Source organism: Macaca nemestrina, chromosome 5 (assembly GCF_043159975.1).
Source record: "Macaca nemestrina isolate mMacNem1 chromosome 5, mMacNem.hap1, whole genome shotgun sequence".
NCBI classification, from domain to species: Eukaryota; Metazoa; Chordata; class Mammalia; order Primates; family Cercopithecidae; genus Macaca; species Macaca nemestrina.
The window spans coordinates 175,676,398-175,694,274 of NC_092129.1; the positions used below are offsets into that span (position 1 = coordinate 175,676,398).

General features: G+C 35.0%; 1 long non-coding RNA gene across 13 annotated transcripts in view; it reads right to left on the minus strand.

The window, feature by feature from the left end:
• LOC105487408 (uncharacterized) overlaps window positions 1-17,877 on the minus strand; it is a 357,156-nt gene that overhangs the window by 289,494 nt on the left and 49,785 nt on the right. For all 13 annotated transcript variants that reach the window (XR_011624043.1, XR_011624045.1, XR_011624050.1 and 10 more), the window contains one exon: window positions 1,176-1,383. This is a non-coding gene — a long non-coding RNA (uncharacterized lncRNA). The remainder of the gene's footprint in view (window positions 1-1,175; window positions 1,384-17,877) is intronic.

Genomic DNA, 17,877 nt, shown 5'->3' on the forward strand with positions numbered 1-17,877 from the left:
CATAAAGTGCAATTAAGAAAAAATCATCACTGTACAAATCTGCAGTGACTTGGAGGTGAACGGCACCCCTAGAGTTCTGCAATGCACTGCTTGCACAACTGCATATTTACAATGTGACAACCACTGGGGCATTCCAAAATCCATTAGCAGATCCTCTAGGCAGAACTTGCAAAGCTATGGTTGGAAACCAAGATACAGAAGTCTAAAACATTCAAGAATGTGGTTACATTTGAACTGAGACAGTTTTCTCGAAGAGAGCTATGCATGTACCTGCTCCAAAGGGAGAGGGTTAAGTGTGTTTACTCCTTATCTTTAGCCAGAAAAAAAAGAAAAATTAGTAGGGCCATTTGGAGACTGGGCTGTACAGTGGGCAAGGGTCTGACGCAGGCCTGAGAAATCTAGTGTGAGAATGAATAACATGTTATCTACCCTGATCGTGGACAAAAGAGACATTCCTCCATTGGAAATAGCCTAGTGTTACAGAATGTGTCTGGGCAAAGAATGTGTGAGGTTTCTCCTATGGACCCAATGAGATCCACTCAAGAAACAGAGCAAGGCTGGGGATGTCTTAGGTCTTCCCTAAGTAGATCCTCCTGGAAGGCAGAAATGCAGCAGAAAGAACCTGGAGGCTAACAATGCTAACAAAATACACTCTCAGTTTCACCTAAATGCCCAGACAAAAGATGGCCAACCTCAGTGGCCACAAGATCAAAAGATGATTTTATGCAGAAAAGTGAATGTGTGGGGAAATAAAGAAGCCAAGTTGAACGAACTGCAAATCAGAGATTTCCCATGATGCAGAGGATGGAAGAGTATCCTGCACAAAAGCCCCATAAGAATGAGACAGCCAGCTGCAGGCCCAACAACAAGGTCACTCAAGTACTGGGAGGAAGAACTTGAAATAAAGTAGAATATCCCAATTTCACCACTGAACATATTAAAAATTGAATTGAGACTTTAAAAAAGAAACTAGAATTGTTTTATATTAAAGTAACTCCACTCTCAAGAGACTTTATCAGGCTCAAAGCACAAACCACAGACCAGCAGCATTAGCATCATGGAGGACCTCCTTAGACATGCAGATACTCCAGACCTACTGAATCACAATCTTCATTTTAACAAAACCCTGAGTGATCTGCATGCACGTCAAAGTTTAAGAAGTACAGTGATCTTACCACCTCTAGCTTTCCTGGCTGGTTGGCTTCTCATCATTCTTCTTTCTCCCTTCTTCCTTCTTTTCCTTCTCCCTCTTCTCCTTGCTTCCAGAAAGAAACGGACCTCACCCTCCAATAGTTGGCACTAACACACTCAGGTCCAGGGTGTTGCTCACCATTTACTTTCTTCCTGCCTGGAATGATGTTACACCACCAGGAGCTGCAGCAACTGTGGGGTAACCAGAATGTGAATTAAAATCAGTGTCCTAGGAATGGCAGAGGAAACAGAAAGAACCCAGTTTTTAGACTGTTGAGCTCCTGCACCAGCCCTCAACTGTCTTCCTCTAGACTTCTTGCTATGTGAGAAAAAATAAATAAATAAACCTGTACTCATTTAAGCCAGTCAGGCATTCTGTTCTTTTCGATTATTTATATAACTGTATAATAAGGTATGAAATCAATGTTACCATTGCTGAGTTAACAGAGAGCTCTGAAAAAGAGGGAGAACCGCTTCTGAGAAGTGGCCTTCTTTGTTGCAGCCAAAGTGTCCCTTTCCCTTTGAAAATTCTGATACAATATTTTTATCATACACTAAACTTTTATATGTTAGCTATCAGAACTCAACTCTCTCTTTTTAACAGCCATGCCTATTTTGAGGTATTCAAACAAGTTTTTTAAAAGGCATTTCAATCAGAAGAACACCAAGAAATATTGGCATATGACATCCCCTAGAGTGAGACTCGTGGAATGTCCTAAGATAAGACTGTCTGAGATAAGCTTTTACAGTAATCGTGTAAACTGGAAATAATATAACTTCTTCGGTCCTCTCCCAATAAACACCATTTCCCCTTATCCACACAATAAAGAAGAGGAAATGAGGCATAGCGAATGCAAGCTTGTCCAGAGATCTTCTCTCTTTACAAATGCCTCCAATTTACACCACCACCAATAGGTTCTTCATTATATTTTTAAAAGCTAGTTGCCTACATTTGACAAATTGTGAAAGCTGGTATGTAGAAGAGGACAGAAAAGCCATTATTCAGATGTCTTAGTCATGTATAGGCATTTTGCCATTAAAAAAGAAGAGGGAGAAAACCTCAGACAGGAAATATTAGTGATTGGACCACTTCATGATTAATAATGACCTTTCAAAATAGCTCTTAATGTTCCACAACATGTGATTCTCAGTGTGGTTGCTTTTGGCATCTGGGGCTGGACAGCTCCCTACTATGTGGGAATGTCCCATGCCATGAAGGATTTTTGCATCCCCAGCGGCACCCACTAACTAAATACCAGTAACAACACCGCCCATCACTGTGATAGTATCTGCCCCCCGCCCCGTTTCCTGTCTTGCCCACATATTTGCAAATATAAGGAGTAACACATGTATTTGAAACCTACTGGGTTAGTACCTGCAGGACAAAAGTAAACTAATCTTCCATCCCAAATTCATGTAAAAGCTTCTTTATACTTGCTTTTCGTCATTTTGTAGTTTCATTTCTTACATTAAGATTTTAATACATCTGAATTTTCTTTTGGGATAAGATCTGAAATAGGGTTGGAATATTATATTTTCCTTATGTTTTTTTTTCCAATACCATTTTAAAGAAGTATCCTTTCTTCAGTGATAAAACACAAAATCAATTTCTATCCTAAGATAAACTTTTCATCATAATTAGGTTTCCTTATGGACTTCTCTTTCTATTGAAAATATGTCTGTTCCTGTATTGTTATCTTATTATTTTAATTATTAGAACCCTCACATGTTTAATTTCTAGGAGGCCAAAGAGTGCCTTAGTACCCTTTTTAATCAAAATTATCTTTACTATTCTTATCTGTTTGTTCTTCCTATGAGTTCAAGAATAGTCTGTCAAGTTTTTAAAAGAAATCCCAATAGAATTTAATTAAAACACATTAGATTTATAGGCTAATTAGGAAAAAGTATTATTTTTCTAATGTTAGGTCTTGCCTATGAACAACATAGATGGCTTCCATGTCTGTTCAAGTCTTCCGTTACATTATTCTGGGAAGTTTAAAATGTTTCCTGAACAGATTCTACATCTATTTGTATTTGTCAGGTTAATGCCTAGGTTATATTTGCTAATGAATTGGGATTTTGTGTTTATCGTGCTTTCAAACTACTGATTTCTTATTAAAGTTTATATATTTCTGCATGACTAGCTAATATGCTATCGTAGGCTTATTCCATAGTCTATGGAAATTTTCAGATACCTAAGCATATCATTGACAACTGATGATTTTTGCCTCTGTCCTCAAACTCACTTATTTTAAGGATAAAAGAACAATGGTGATAGTGTGGGCCTTATTGTCTTGTTCTTGACTTTAATAGAAATGTCACTGACTAAAAAGGTGGCCATTGCTGGTTTTGGACATGCTTTATAATATTAGAGAAGAATCTTTAATTAGGAGTCACTAGGAATTTTTGTGGAAAAAAATCATTTTTCACATTTTATCTGCTGATGAGATGAATTATATAAATAGATATCCAATTATTTAACCATTCCTTAATTCCAGAAATAAATCCTTAATCACAGCTTGTTATTGTTAATTTTCATGCTGAGATGTATTTACTTTTATTTATTTAGCATTTTTATCTCTATGAATAAATAAGTTTGGCCTGTGTTTTATTTTTCTTTGAGCAAGTTTTGTAAGGTAGCAAGGTTTTGCCATTTTTGAAATACAAAGAGATATTTCTTATCTTTTTGCATCCTCTGGAACCTTTTAAAAAACAATAGAAATATATTCTCAAAGAATTAAAAAGCAAATCTTCCGTCATTTTGAATCAAGGAAATACATATGCATATATTTACATATAAATATGTTTCTTTGACAGCTATTCCATTTCTTACAATATTTTAATTTATTAGTGTACATTAAAATTATTTATACCTCCTATGAAAGACACTGCTGGTGACCTGTGCAATGTCTATTGCTTCTCCTCCTTTGTCAGCATTTTGTTAGGCATAGCACTGTGTTCAACTAAGAATCCTTCATCTCCCAGCCTCCTTTGCAATTAGCATTAGCTGTACAACATATTTCTGATCAGTGAGAATTCAGTGGGGAGAGCTCTCGTCGCAAATCAAAAGGCACGGTTCCAAAAACATAAAGCTTTTGATCTCCCTTCTTTCCTCCTGGAATGCAGATGCAATGCCTGGATGTGTACCAGCAATTTTTTTTTTTTTTTTTTTTGGCGGGAGTCTCCCTCTGTCACCCACGCTCAAGTGCAATGGCAAGAGCTCGGCTCACTGCAACCTCTGCCTCCGAGGTTCAAGCAATTCTCCTGCCTCAGCCCCCTGAGTAGCTGGGATTACAGGCACACGCCACCACACCTGGCTAATTTTTGTATTCTTAGTAGAGACAGGCTTTCGCCACATAGGCCAGGATGGTCTCGAACTCTTGACCTCAGGTCATCCGCCTGCCTCGGCCTCCCAAAGTGCTAGGATTACAGGTGTGAGCCACCGCACCTGGCCTGTACCAGCAATCTTGTAGTCATGAGGCTGATAGATAGAAAAGAAGGATAGGAAAACAGGAAGTTATGAGAAGTCTTAGTGCCTGACAGTATTGTTGTGCTGCAATTCCAGTCCTAGACTGCTTACTTCTGGGGCTCTTGTTGCATGAGGAAAACAGAAGTATTTGTTTATTTAAATCACTCACTACTAGGTGAGGTTATTTGCTTTAAACATAGTTCTAAAAATACACTTTCTACCTGTAGTTCAAAACTGACTTTTATTGAGGGCTTACTTTATGATATGTATTTCTGTAAGCATTTTAGAAATTTATCACATAAAATCTTCACGTTCTCCTATAAAGCAGGTGCTACTATTTATCCTAATCAGTGGTCAGTAAGTGGGTGAAGTTGGTGATGTTATTGTTAAGAATAATGCTATTATCATATCTACACTAAAATTATAGATCTATGCTTCCTAATTTTCCTGTTAGTCTTAGGTAGAAGCCTCTCTTTTTCTTTCTTTCTTTTTTTTTTTTTGAGATGGAGTCTTACTCTGTCACTAGGCTGGAGTACAGTGGGGCGATCCCCAATCACTGCAATCTCCGCCTCCTGGGTTCAAGCGATTCTCCTGCCTAAGCCTCCCAAGCTGGTGGTGCCCGCCACCACGCCCGGCTAATTTTTGTATTTTTAGTACAGATGCGGATTCTCCATGTTGGTCAGGCTGGTCCTGAACTCTGGACCTCACTCCAGACCTCAGGTTATCTGCCCACCTCAGCCTCCCAAAGTGCTGCGATTGCAGGCATGAGCCACCGTGCTCGGCCAGAAGCTTCTCTCTTAATTGGATATTTTAAGAAAATAATTCTTGGAATATTTTTATCAAGTGAACTAAAGAATTAACTAAAGAACTAAAAATTAAAGTAAAGCTAATTTCAAATGATTAAGTTGTGATTTTGAGGGAGTTAAATCTTTGTTACTAATCTTCATTTTAACTCTATTGTAATAAAATGATTATTCTTCGGGGAACTTATTGAATTATCAATTTTCGTGACTACTCAATTGGCATAGGAAGAGGTATATTTGCTTTCATTAGCCACAATGTTTCATGTGTATCTGTTAAATTAACCTCATCAGTTACATTCCTGAGATCTTCTATATGCTTACTTGACCTCATAGAGTAGAAAGGTTAAAGTCTCTGACATTTCCATTATTTCTTTCTTGTATTTTAATGATTTTACTTTACATATTTTGATGATACGTTATTTGGCACATAACGATTGTTACTGTTATCATCATTGTGAATCAGCAATATAAAGATGTTCTCTTTATATTAAGATATCCTAAATTATAAATAATTACATCAAGGTATTTATATTAAGATATTAATATAAAGGTCTTTTGCAGTATAAAGACCTTCTCTTTATTCCACCTAATTATTTTGGTCTTGCTCTGATTTTAATGTCTCAAGCACTGTTTTCTTTTTTGTTTTGTTTCTTTTCATTTGCCTGATTCAATTTGTGCCTTTGTATTTTTAAGGCATTCATATTTATAGTTATAAAGTTTATATTTGGTTTTATTTTGTCTTCATACTCTGTTTTCTGTTTTGATGTTTCTTTGATATTTGCTATTTGCTTTATAGATGGCAATATTTGTCTGCTGCTTTGTCTGATTTTTCTTTTGAAGGGTTTTTTTCTTATTTTCAACTCAGTGATTATCCTTAAGATTTTTCTAAACATTTTAACCTATATTTACATAATGGTTAGGATAACAAGTGAAAACTAACTTTGCTTGATTTCTTCTTCTGTTTGAAAAACCTCCTCCACCTGGTTCACTCTTTGTGAATTTTATCTCAGACTTTAGGTCCAGATTTTCACTACACAATTTTTAATGTTTATATCTATCTTTTAAGAATCAATTTTTACATGTGCCTGTTTAAATTTATAATCTTACACTATTTTAACTGGCTCCAGTGTCCATGGACTGTGTTTCCATATCATAATCATGGTACTGACCTCTTAATTTTTATCATCTTCAATTGGCAAGAATGGATCTGCAAAGCTGTAAATTACCATTACACTTGAAATAGAGTGGACCTCTGTAAAACATGCTAAGTTGACAACTTTTTCACCTCAACATTAATACTTTTAATACAATAGTAGAGAATTTGAGTCAAATTGGTCTGAGCTAATTTTCCTAGGTTATTCATTTTTTGAATTTTTTGATACATACAATTCACTATTGAAAGTCTACATTTCAGTGGTCTTTAGTATATTCAAAAGAATGTGCAACAATAACCACTATCTAATGCCAAATGCTTTCATCATCCTCAAAAAGAAACCCCACTCCCCACTCCCCCTTTTCCTCATCCCCTGGAAATAATTAATATACCTTCTGTCTCTATGCACTTGCTTTTGCTAAACATTGTATACAAATGAAATCATATGATATGTGGCCTTTGTGTCTGGCTCATACTAGGCATAATGTTTTCAATATTCATGCACACCGTAGCATATAACAGTACTTCATTTCTTTTCACGGGTAAGTAATATTCCATTGTATAACTATACCTCATTTTGTTCATCCATTCATCAGTCGTTGTACATTTCTGTGGTTTCCACTTTGGCTATGATGAGTAATGCTGCTATAAATATTCATGTACAAGTTTTGATATAAATATATGTTTTCATTTCTCTTGGGTATATAATAAGAATGGAATTGCTGGGTCATATGATAATTGCATGTTTAAATTTTAAGGGACTGCCAGGCTGTTTTCCAAAGTGGCTATACCATTTTACATTAGCACCAGCAACATATGATGGTTCTAGTAGCTCCACATCCTTGCTAATACCTGTTAATTTCTGTGATTTTTAATTTATTGTTATAGCCATACTAGTGCAAGGGTATGAAGTGGTATCTCACTGTGGTATTGACTTGCATCCCCAAATGCAGTCAAGCATTATTTTATGTACTTATTGGCCATCTGCATATCATCTTTGCAGAAATGTCTACTCAAAACTGTTGCACATTGTTCAATTAGATTATTTCCCTTTTTATTACTGTTATGGTCTTTTATATGCTTTATAAAATAGACCCTTATCAAATACATGATTTGCAAATATTGTCTCCCATTCTGCAAACTGTCTTTTTGCTTTCTTGGTAGTGCTCTTTGATGTGCAAAAACAGGTTTTTGATGTTGATAAATTTCAATGGATACATTCTTTTCTTTGATTGCTTTTGTTTTTGGTGTCATACCTAAGTAACTGTTGCCTAATTGAAGGTAGAGAAAATATACACCTATTTTCTTCCATTCTGGATTAATTTTTATATATAGTGTAAGACAGTCATTCAAATTCATTCTTTAGCATGTGGACATCCAGTTGTCATGGCACCATTTTAAAAAAGACTTTTCTTTCCCCATTGAATGATCTTGGCACTCTGACTGAAAATCAACTGACCAACTGACTATATATGTTAGGGTTTATTTCTGTACTCTCAGTTCCATTCCATTGAACTATATATGTCTATTATTTCTGCCAGTACCACACTGGCTTGATTAATCTCACTTTTTAACAGGTTTGAAATCAGTAAATGTGAGTCCTACAACTTTGCTCTATTTTTTTCAAGATCATTTTGACTATTCAGGATGTTTACTGTGTCTTGTGAAGTTTTGGATAGGCTCTCCCATTTCTGTTATTTAAAAAAAAGGCAATTGACATTTTAATAAATACTGCATCAAATTTATAGATCAATTTGGCATCTTTTACCATCTTAACAATATAAAGTCTTTTCATTCACAAATACAGAATGTGTTTCTATTTATTCTTTAAATAAAAGACATTTAATGTCTTTCGACAATGTTTTGTACCTTTCAGTATACAAATCTTGATTTATTCCTATGTATCCTAGGTTTTTTTTTTTTTTTTTGATGCTATTGTAAATGGTTTTGTTTTCTTAATTTTATTTGTGGGTTGTTTATTGCTAGTGTACTGAATTACAAGTGCTTTTGTAAATTGGTCTTATATTCTGCAATTTACTACCTTCATTTATTAACTCTAATAGCTTTCCATGAATTTTTTAACGGTTTTCTATATGTAAGAAATGGCTTCCTATGTGTTTTCTATCATGTCATCTGGAATAAAAATAATTTTACTTCTTTCTAATCTGTGCACCTTTTATTTCCTTTTCTTGCCAATATATCCCTAACTAGAACTACTAGCACAATGTTTAGCAGAAGCAGTGAAAGCGGATATCCTTGTCTTGTTCCTCATCTAAGGGGGAAGGTTTTCAGTCTTTTACCATTGAGCATATAACTAGCTGTGGGTTTTTTGTAGGTGCCCTTTATGAGATTATAGACCTTTCCATTCCTAGTATGTTGCCTTGTTTTTCTCTTTTTTTAACCAAAAAAGGGTGTCAGATTTTGGCAAATGCTTTTACTGCATTTATTGAGATAATCATGTGGGTTTTTCTCTTTTATTCTATGAATATGGTGTATTACATTGATTGATATTCATGGGTTTTACCAAATTTGCATTCCTGGGATAAATCTCACATGGTCACGGTACACATTTATTTTTATACGCTGTAAGGTGCTGGTGGCTAGTATTTTGTTGAGGGGTGTGTGTGTGTGTGCGTGTGTGTGTGTTTTCAAGCTTGTTTTTAAGTACACCAAGATTCTGTCTAGCATTGTGGCTGAGATCCAAAAGCAAACCTGGATTTAAATTTGCAAAGCACTTAGATACAGTCTAGTATAAAGCACTTTTATTTTCTTTTTCTCCACCTGAAAGCCTATAGGATTTGTTTTAATGGATAGTAGTTCATAGAGTAGAATCACAACTTGGAGAACAAATATTTGAAATCTTTCCTTTTGTGATGATCAAAACCCGGAGAGTATAAATAACACAAGGTCAATTACAAATGGACTAAGATATACATAAACTAACAATAATCCGTATTCTACATGCTTTAACATATCCATAACCTAGTTTACATTGTATTTTTATTTAACTTTTTAAACACTTAACATGTTTTATCTGCTAATCTGCAAATGTCAAGCTTTCAGCATATGTGCCTATTTCCTGTATTCAGGCATTAATATTGTCATTTTTTACATTTTTCACTTTAGTTTTTGATAATAGGTTGTAATTATGGGTTATATTAAAGTTAAAAATTCGGCATCTTTGCTATAATCGTTTTTCCTTTTTTGATTTTGTAACATACAAAAAATAATATGGTAACAAAATTTTCCCAACATGTTTTCACACAAAAACTTTTGGCTCTTTCATCTTATAATCATCCACTTGTTATTCCACAAACACTTTAGGGTGTCTGAATTCACTCCATTCACTTTGCTAGGGACAACAGTATCTTTAATTTTATAATACAATGAAAGGAACATTGTATGGACTCTGCCTGCAGGGTTGGAGAAGACACTACAGAAAACGTAACATTTTCACCTAGTAGTGGAAGAAGGGCAGCAATTTGGCAGGTTAGAAGGAGTGAAAGTAAGCATTTCAGCTACATTATTTTTGAAAGTAAAAACCATCTCCAAAATTGTTCAGACTAATAGTGTCATGATTAGTTATTTGGAGTAATATTAGAACCCCAACAAAAGCATGGCCTAAATTTTAGACAGAAGATGCTGAAGTAAACAGTAATTATCTTGATTTTTACTTTCTATATTATCTCTATTTAGACCAGGAAAAAAAGCTGACTCTCCTTTTAAAATTCTGGGAAAATATTTGCAAGTGACATTTACAGTTATTTTATCACCAAACAAATTATCTACAAACATGGGTGAGTCAGGAAGAGGTTAACCATGCTGGTGTGTCATTCTAAGACTGTCAATGAATAAAGACTGAAACCAGTGATAACCTGAACCCTCAACTTCAGGACATAGATCAGCTTTGACACCATGTGACCTAACACCAATCATGTTGGGTCTCAGTTTCCACATCCACCAAATTAAAAAAAAAAGAAAAAAAGAACAGATAATTCCATTATCTGTCTAGTCTTCTGTAATATGAAAAGCCTATTATTTTAAAATCATTAACATATCAGTGAACTAAAATTCAGATTTCAGGCAATTTTAACTGTTTGGAACATACTGGCCTGTAAATAGATAAAGAATGCGCTATAGCTGGTTGAAGTATTTCCCAAAAGAAACTGCATTTTAAATAGACTTCTCATAGGCTCGATTATCTGATTTCTCATAGAGAGACAAGAGACCAGCAAGAAGTTACAGGTGAAGTAAACAATAAATTTAAACTGAATAAATTAATAACTTAAAGTCCCACTAAACTGCATGCTGTGAAACTTATGCGAAAAATCTATTCTGAAGGAACACACAAACCACCCCAGGTATACTAGACTCAACATAGCAAACAAATCCTACTGAAGGTAATCTCATAATTAAAGATAACAAGTAACTGAAAGAACAATAATGCACAAGGAAGCTATATTTCATAGGATGTGAAAATGGCCACAAGATAAATATAGTATTTTTAAATGAATAAGGATATAAAAAAGCAATAGAACCATGATAAAAGAATCAGGAATTATGAAAAAAAGGCAATTTGAGAAAAGAAATAACCACAACTTTTATAAATGAAAAACACAGTTACTAAAATTAAAACTCAATTTCTGAGTTTTAACCAGCATATTAGAAACAGCTGAAGATACATTTCTCAGATGAACTGAAAAATAGATTTGAAATGATAACCACAAAATGTAACAGATTTTTAAAGGAAGTAGAAAAATATGAAGAAAAAATATTTAGAAACATGGAAGATAGAATGAGAAAATTCAGCATATATTCAATGGGATCACTAGAAGAAAGAAAGGATAAAATAAGAGGACACCATATTTTTAAACATGATTAAGGATTCTACAATACTAAAGAAAAACAAGGCCGGGTGCGGTGGCTCAAGCCTGTAATCCCAGCACTTTGGGAGGCCGAGATGGGCGGATCACAAGGTCAGGAGATCGAGACCATCCTGGCTAACCCCGTGAAACCCCATCTCTACTAAAAAATACAAAAAACTAGCCGGGCGAGGTGGCGGGCGCCTGCAGTCCCAGCTACTCGGGAGGCTGAGGCAGGAGAATGGCGTAAACCTGGGAGGCAGAGCTTGCAGTGAGCTGAGATCCGGCCACTGCACTCCAGCCTGGGTGACAGAGCGAGACTCCGTCTCAAAAAAAAAAAAAAAAAGAAAAAAGAAAAACAAGTCTCCTAGATCTATATTTTAAAAATAATTCAGTCCTGAACAAAATAAATATAACAAAGTCCACACCTAGATTTGTGATAGTAAAACTACAAAAGATTAAAATTAGGGAAACAATTATCACAAGCAACTGAACAAAATAAATAACTTACACCAAGAAAAAACTAGTTAGATGGACAGCAGACATCATATAAACAGATGTCTGCTTATAATGCCAGAATTCCATGGAATGAAATGATTTCAAGTGATGAAATGAAATAACTGAAGCCCTAGAATGTATACTCACCTAAAATGTCACTCAAGTGGTAACCTAATAAAGATATTATCAGACAACTGAACACAGAGCATGTCACTCTGGCATAAACACAAGCAAAACATCAGAGGAAAGATAGATAGATAGATAGATAGATAGATAGATAGATAGATAGATAGATAGATAGATACACAGTAAACCTACTACAATTGAAAGGTAATTGAAACGAGAAGTTAATTGGAAGAAATTGAAACCAGAAGGGGAAAAGTGATAATGCAAGAAGCAAGGAAGGACTTCTACTTTCAAACAGGATGGATTAAGAATGAGAGGATTTACCTTCTGCCTTAAATAACTAGAAAACCAGACAAAATGTTTGATGCAACAGTTTTTAAGACTGAGTGGCAGAGAAACATGGGAGGTGAGTGCTACAATTGTCCCAGGTTTCTGCCTGAAGGGAATTTCCAAGTTGCAGCACAGGAAAGAGAAACCCAAGCAGGATCCCAAAACCTAGGAGACAGATGGGAGGCCAGAAGGCTGAAATTTGGGGTTGAGCAGATGGGCAAAATATGAGAGGGAACTAGACAAGGAAAGAGCTCCCTCTAGAGATCTTAAGAGGAATTCATAAAGATTGTGGCTAAGAACTGACACCAGGATATACACAAGGCCAAACAAAGAGCCACCTGTGAGGAGTAGGAGGAATAACCCTATGAAGCTCAAAAAAGTCTGGGAATAATTCATTTCCCCAGAAGCCAACCTGGGAAGACATCCTATTATACAGGGCATTAGGTTAATTACTAAAGAAGGTGTTGTGTTAGGAGTGAAGTCAAATTCGCTCTAGACCAAAGACTTCTCTGGAACAACCCTAACAAAGCTTAAAAGCTAGATCACAAAGCATAAAACTAGTTCAAAGTTACTTAATTTCATCCCAGAATCAACCCCAGTAATAGCTGATGGAATATAAAAAAATTAACAGCAAAAAACACTAAATTCACATTGTCTAGTATCCATTCAAAAATTACCAGGCATGCTCTCTCTTTCCAGGAAAAGATGGTATAAACACACTTCTTCCTATTCTTCCAATGGGATACAGCTTGAAACCCTGGACATTCTTTATAAATCAAGCATAAGAAGACTGAACTGTGGAAAGAAGGTAGACTTCCCTGGGATCCATAAAACAACATAACAGTCGGTTAATTATGTGGATTTTATTTTTGCTTAATACATCCCAGTTTGAGTGCTGGAGAAGCCAGCAAATCAAAAATACCAACAGATGCAAACAAACAAAAGCCCCAAGAAAAGCCTGCTCATTTTCTCTAGCCAAAGGACCCGGAGAGTGGTGGTCAAGCAAGGTAGAAAACTTTTAGACAACTACCACCCTATTCTAGTCAAACACTATGAAAAAAGACATCAGCCACGCCCTCCCTCAGAAAATGCTGGGTAAGGAGCCTAGACTTCCACCTTCACTTGACTGTAATGAGGCCAGGCTGGTCCTAGTTTCTGAGTCAGGACCCAGGAATATCATCACTACCCAGCAGTAATAAGCCCCTCTTCCCTCATGGTATTAGTGGAGGCTACATGGGGAAGGAAATTATATGAGCAAAAACATTTATATTCATTTTCTACCTAAAAATGTTAACATCAATTTGATATACAACAATGATTTCTACATTTGCAAAGTTGGGACATTCTACTGATATTCCTTGCCCTTTAATAATTTCATGATGTCTTAAAAATTAAATCATATTAAAATAAATTTGTTTGAATTTTTAAATAAATTATCATGTATGTAAAGAAGAACAAAAATATCACTCATATACAAATAAAAATGTAACCAATAGAAACAGATGCAGAAATGACACAGATGATAGAATTAGTAAAGAGTACTTTAAAACAGGTATCATAAATATACTTCATATGTGCAATAAGGTATACAATAGAATGAAGAGAGAGTTAAAAGATACATTTAAAGACCCAGATGGAACTTCTAGAGAAAAGAAATACAATATCTAAAATGGAAAATATACTCAATGGGATTAACAGCACATTAGACACTGAAGAAGAAAATATTAGTGAACTTCAACACACAGCAGTAGAAACTGTATTAAAAGCAAAACACACAGAGAAAAAAGAATGAAAAAAATTAACAGAGCATCAATGACCTTTGAGAAAATATTGAGCTGTGTAACATATGTTAAAACAAAAACCAAGAAAAGACAGGGAGGCAGATAATATTTCTCAATAAATAATATTAATAAGTAAAAAATATTTGAATTAGATTGACATTGTAAACCAACATGTCTAAGAAGTTCAATGATGTCTAAGCAAAAGAAATGTAAGAAACATCACACCAGGTACAAAATAATCAATTTTTGAAAACAAGTAATAAAAAAAAATCTTAAAAGCAGGCAGAGGCCAGGCGCGGTAGCTCACGCCTGTAATCCCAGCACTTTGGGAGGCCGAGACGGGCGGATCACGAGGTCAGGAGATCGAGACCATCCTGGCTAACACGGTGAAACCCCGTCTCTACTAAAAGATACAAAAAAACTAGCCGGGCGAGGTGGCGGGCGCCTGTAGTCCCAGCTACTCGGGAGGCTGAGGCAGGAGAATGGCGTAAACCCGGGAGGCGGAGCTTGCAGTGAGCCAAGATCCGGCCACTGCACTCCAGCCTGGGTGACAGAGCGAGACTCTGTCTCAAAAAAAAAAAAAGCAGGCAGAGAAAAAACGTGCACTACATAGAGAGGAACATTTAAAAGAATGTAAATAGACCTCTCATCAGAAACTACGCAGGTTGGAAAGCAATGGAGAGATATCTTTAAAATATTGAGAAAAACTGCCAGCCTAGAATTATAAACACAAAGAAAATACTTTTCAAAAATAAAGATGAAATAAAGAACTTTTCAGACTAATAGCAACTGAGTGAAATCATCACGAGCAGTACTGCACTATAAAAATGTTAAGGAAATTTCTTCAAGCAAAAGAAGGAAAAGAAGGAGAAGGAGTAGCAGCAGCAGCAGCTGCTGTCACCTGGAAATCTGGCTCTAAACAGAGGAATGAAGAACAATGGAAATGATAAACATGTGATAAATGAATATAAAATACATTTACTCTTTTTTTTTTTTTTTTTTTAGATGGAGTTTCGCTCTCGTCGCCCAGGCTGAAGTGCAATGGCGCCATCTGGCCTCGCCACAACCTACACCTCCCCGGTTCACACGATTCTCCTGCCTCAGTCTCCTGAGTAGCTGGGGTTACATGCACGTGCTGCCAAGCCCGGCTATTTTTTTGTATTTTTAGTAGCAACAGGGTTTTGCCATTTTGGCCAGGCTTGTCTCAAACTCCTGACCCCAGGTGATCCACCCGCCTAGGCCTCCCAAAGTACTGGGATTACAGTAATGAGCCACTGCACCCGGCCCATTTACTCATTTTTTTAAAATCTCTTTAAATAATAATTCACGGTTGGGGGAATGACTATGACTAATGACTTTTAAACAATAGTGAGAATGAATAAGATCTAGTATTTGATAGCACAACAGGGCTGACTACAGTCAACAACAATTTATTGTACATGTTAAAATAACTAAGAGTACAATGGGATTGTTTGTAACACAAAGCAAGGATAAATGCTTGAGGCAGTGAATATCCCATTTACCCTGATGTGATTATTATGCATTGTATGCCTGTATCAAAATATCTCATGTACCCCATAACCATATGTACCTACTATGTACCCACAAAGATTAAAAATAAACAAATAAATATATATAATTCATATTTTAATATAATTCATACTTTATGTTAATATAATTAATATTATTAATATTCATGTTAATATAATTCATGTTTTAAAGAAAAATAAAAATGAATTATAAAATTTGTATGTAGAATATAAATAAAAAGAGTCCAAAGACTAGAAAGTGCAAATGAAGTACAGTGTTTTAAGATTCTTAGAATATATGTAAAGTGATATGAGTAGAATGGGGTAAGTTAAAAATGTATACTGTAAACTCAAAAGCAACCACAAAAAAAGAAAAATATATATTTAATAAGCTAATATTAAATAAATGTAATATAAAAAAATCTGTTAACTCAAAAGAAGACAGAGAAAAATCTGTTAACTCAAAAGAAGACAGAAAAAGAGAACAAAAGAGCAGAATAATAATAGATATATTAAATAGAAAACAAATCCAACAAAAATGATGCAATAAATAAAAATGGTCTGAACATTCCAAATAAGAGGGAGAGATTATGCGGTTAGATTTTAAAAAGCAAGACCCAATTGTGCAATGTCTATAAGAAAGCCATTTTAAATATAAAGAATACAAATAAATAAAACATAAAATAAATAAAACAAAAGGAGGGGAAATATTACATAACATAAAACATTATATAAATAATACTCGATATCAGTAACAGACAAAGAAAACTTTGGAACAAAGACTACTTCCAGGGAAAAATAGGGTTGTTACTGTTTGTTTGTTTTTTTAATAGTAAAGAGGTCAATTAGTAAAGACCAGAACAATCTTAAATTTGTATGCACCTACAAAAACAGCTTCATAATACATGAAGCAAAATTGATAGACCTGAAAAGAGAAATAGAAAAACCCACAACTATAGTTGGAGATTTTGACACTCTTTTCTTAATAATTGATAAACAAGCAGAAAGAAAATCAGCAAAGGTATTAAAGAGTTAATCAATACTGTCAATAAATTTGACCTAATTAATATTAACAGGATATTCCACCCTAAAGCTGAATACACATTCTTTCTAAGCATAAATAAAAAATTCATCAAGATACACCATATTCTAGGTCATAAAACAGGTCACAAATACTGTAAAATGATTAAAATTACAGAAAAATATGTTCTCTGGTCAAAACAGAATTAAAATACAGACCAATGCACAAAAGGTATCTAGCATATTTGGAAAATAAACCACATACTTATAAATAATAGACCAAAGAAGACATCACATGGGAAATTTTTAAATATTTTCTTTTTTTTAATATATTTTTTGAGACAAGGTCTCACTCTGTCACCCAGGCTAGGGTGCTGTGGCACAATCTCGGCTCACTGCAGCTTCGACCTCCAAGGCTCAAGTGATCCTCCCACCTCAGCCTCCCCAGTAGCTGAGACCACAGGTGTGCACTATCACACCCAGCTAATTTTTATATTTTTTTGTAGAGATGGGTTTTTGTCATATTACCCAGGCTGGTCTGGAACTCCTGGGCTCAAAGGATACACCCACTTTGGCCTCCCAAAATGCTTAGATTATGGCATAAACCACCACACCCAAACTTTTAACATATTTTAAACTGAATTAAAAAGACAGCACAGAACATCAGAATTTGTCTGAAACAAAATAGTGCTCACAGAGATGTTCAAAGTAATAAATACTTATAAAAGGAAAAAAGTCTCAAATCAATGATCTAAGCGTCCACCTTAGGAAACTAGAAAAGATTAAACAGAACAAATTAAACCAAAAGCAAACAGAAGCCAATAAATAGTAAAAACAAATGCTGAAGGCAAGAGAGAGCATCACCACAGATCCTACAGACATTCAGACGAGTAATAAATATTACAAATGTGTGTTCTGAAAATTCCACAACTTGGATACAATAAAAATTCCCTCAGAAACAAACTATCAAAGCTTCCTCAAGAATGAATCTCCCTATATCTATTAAAGAAATTTAGCTTGAAGAAGAAAATCTTTACCTCAAAAAAATTCCAGGATCAGCTGGCTTCAATAGTGAATTTTACAAATATAAGAAAGTAATAGCACAAATACGGTAC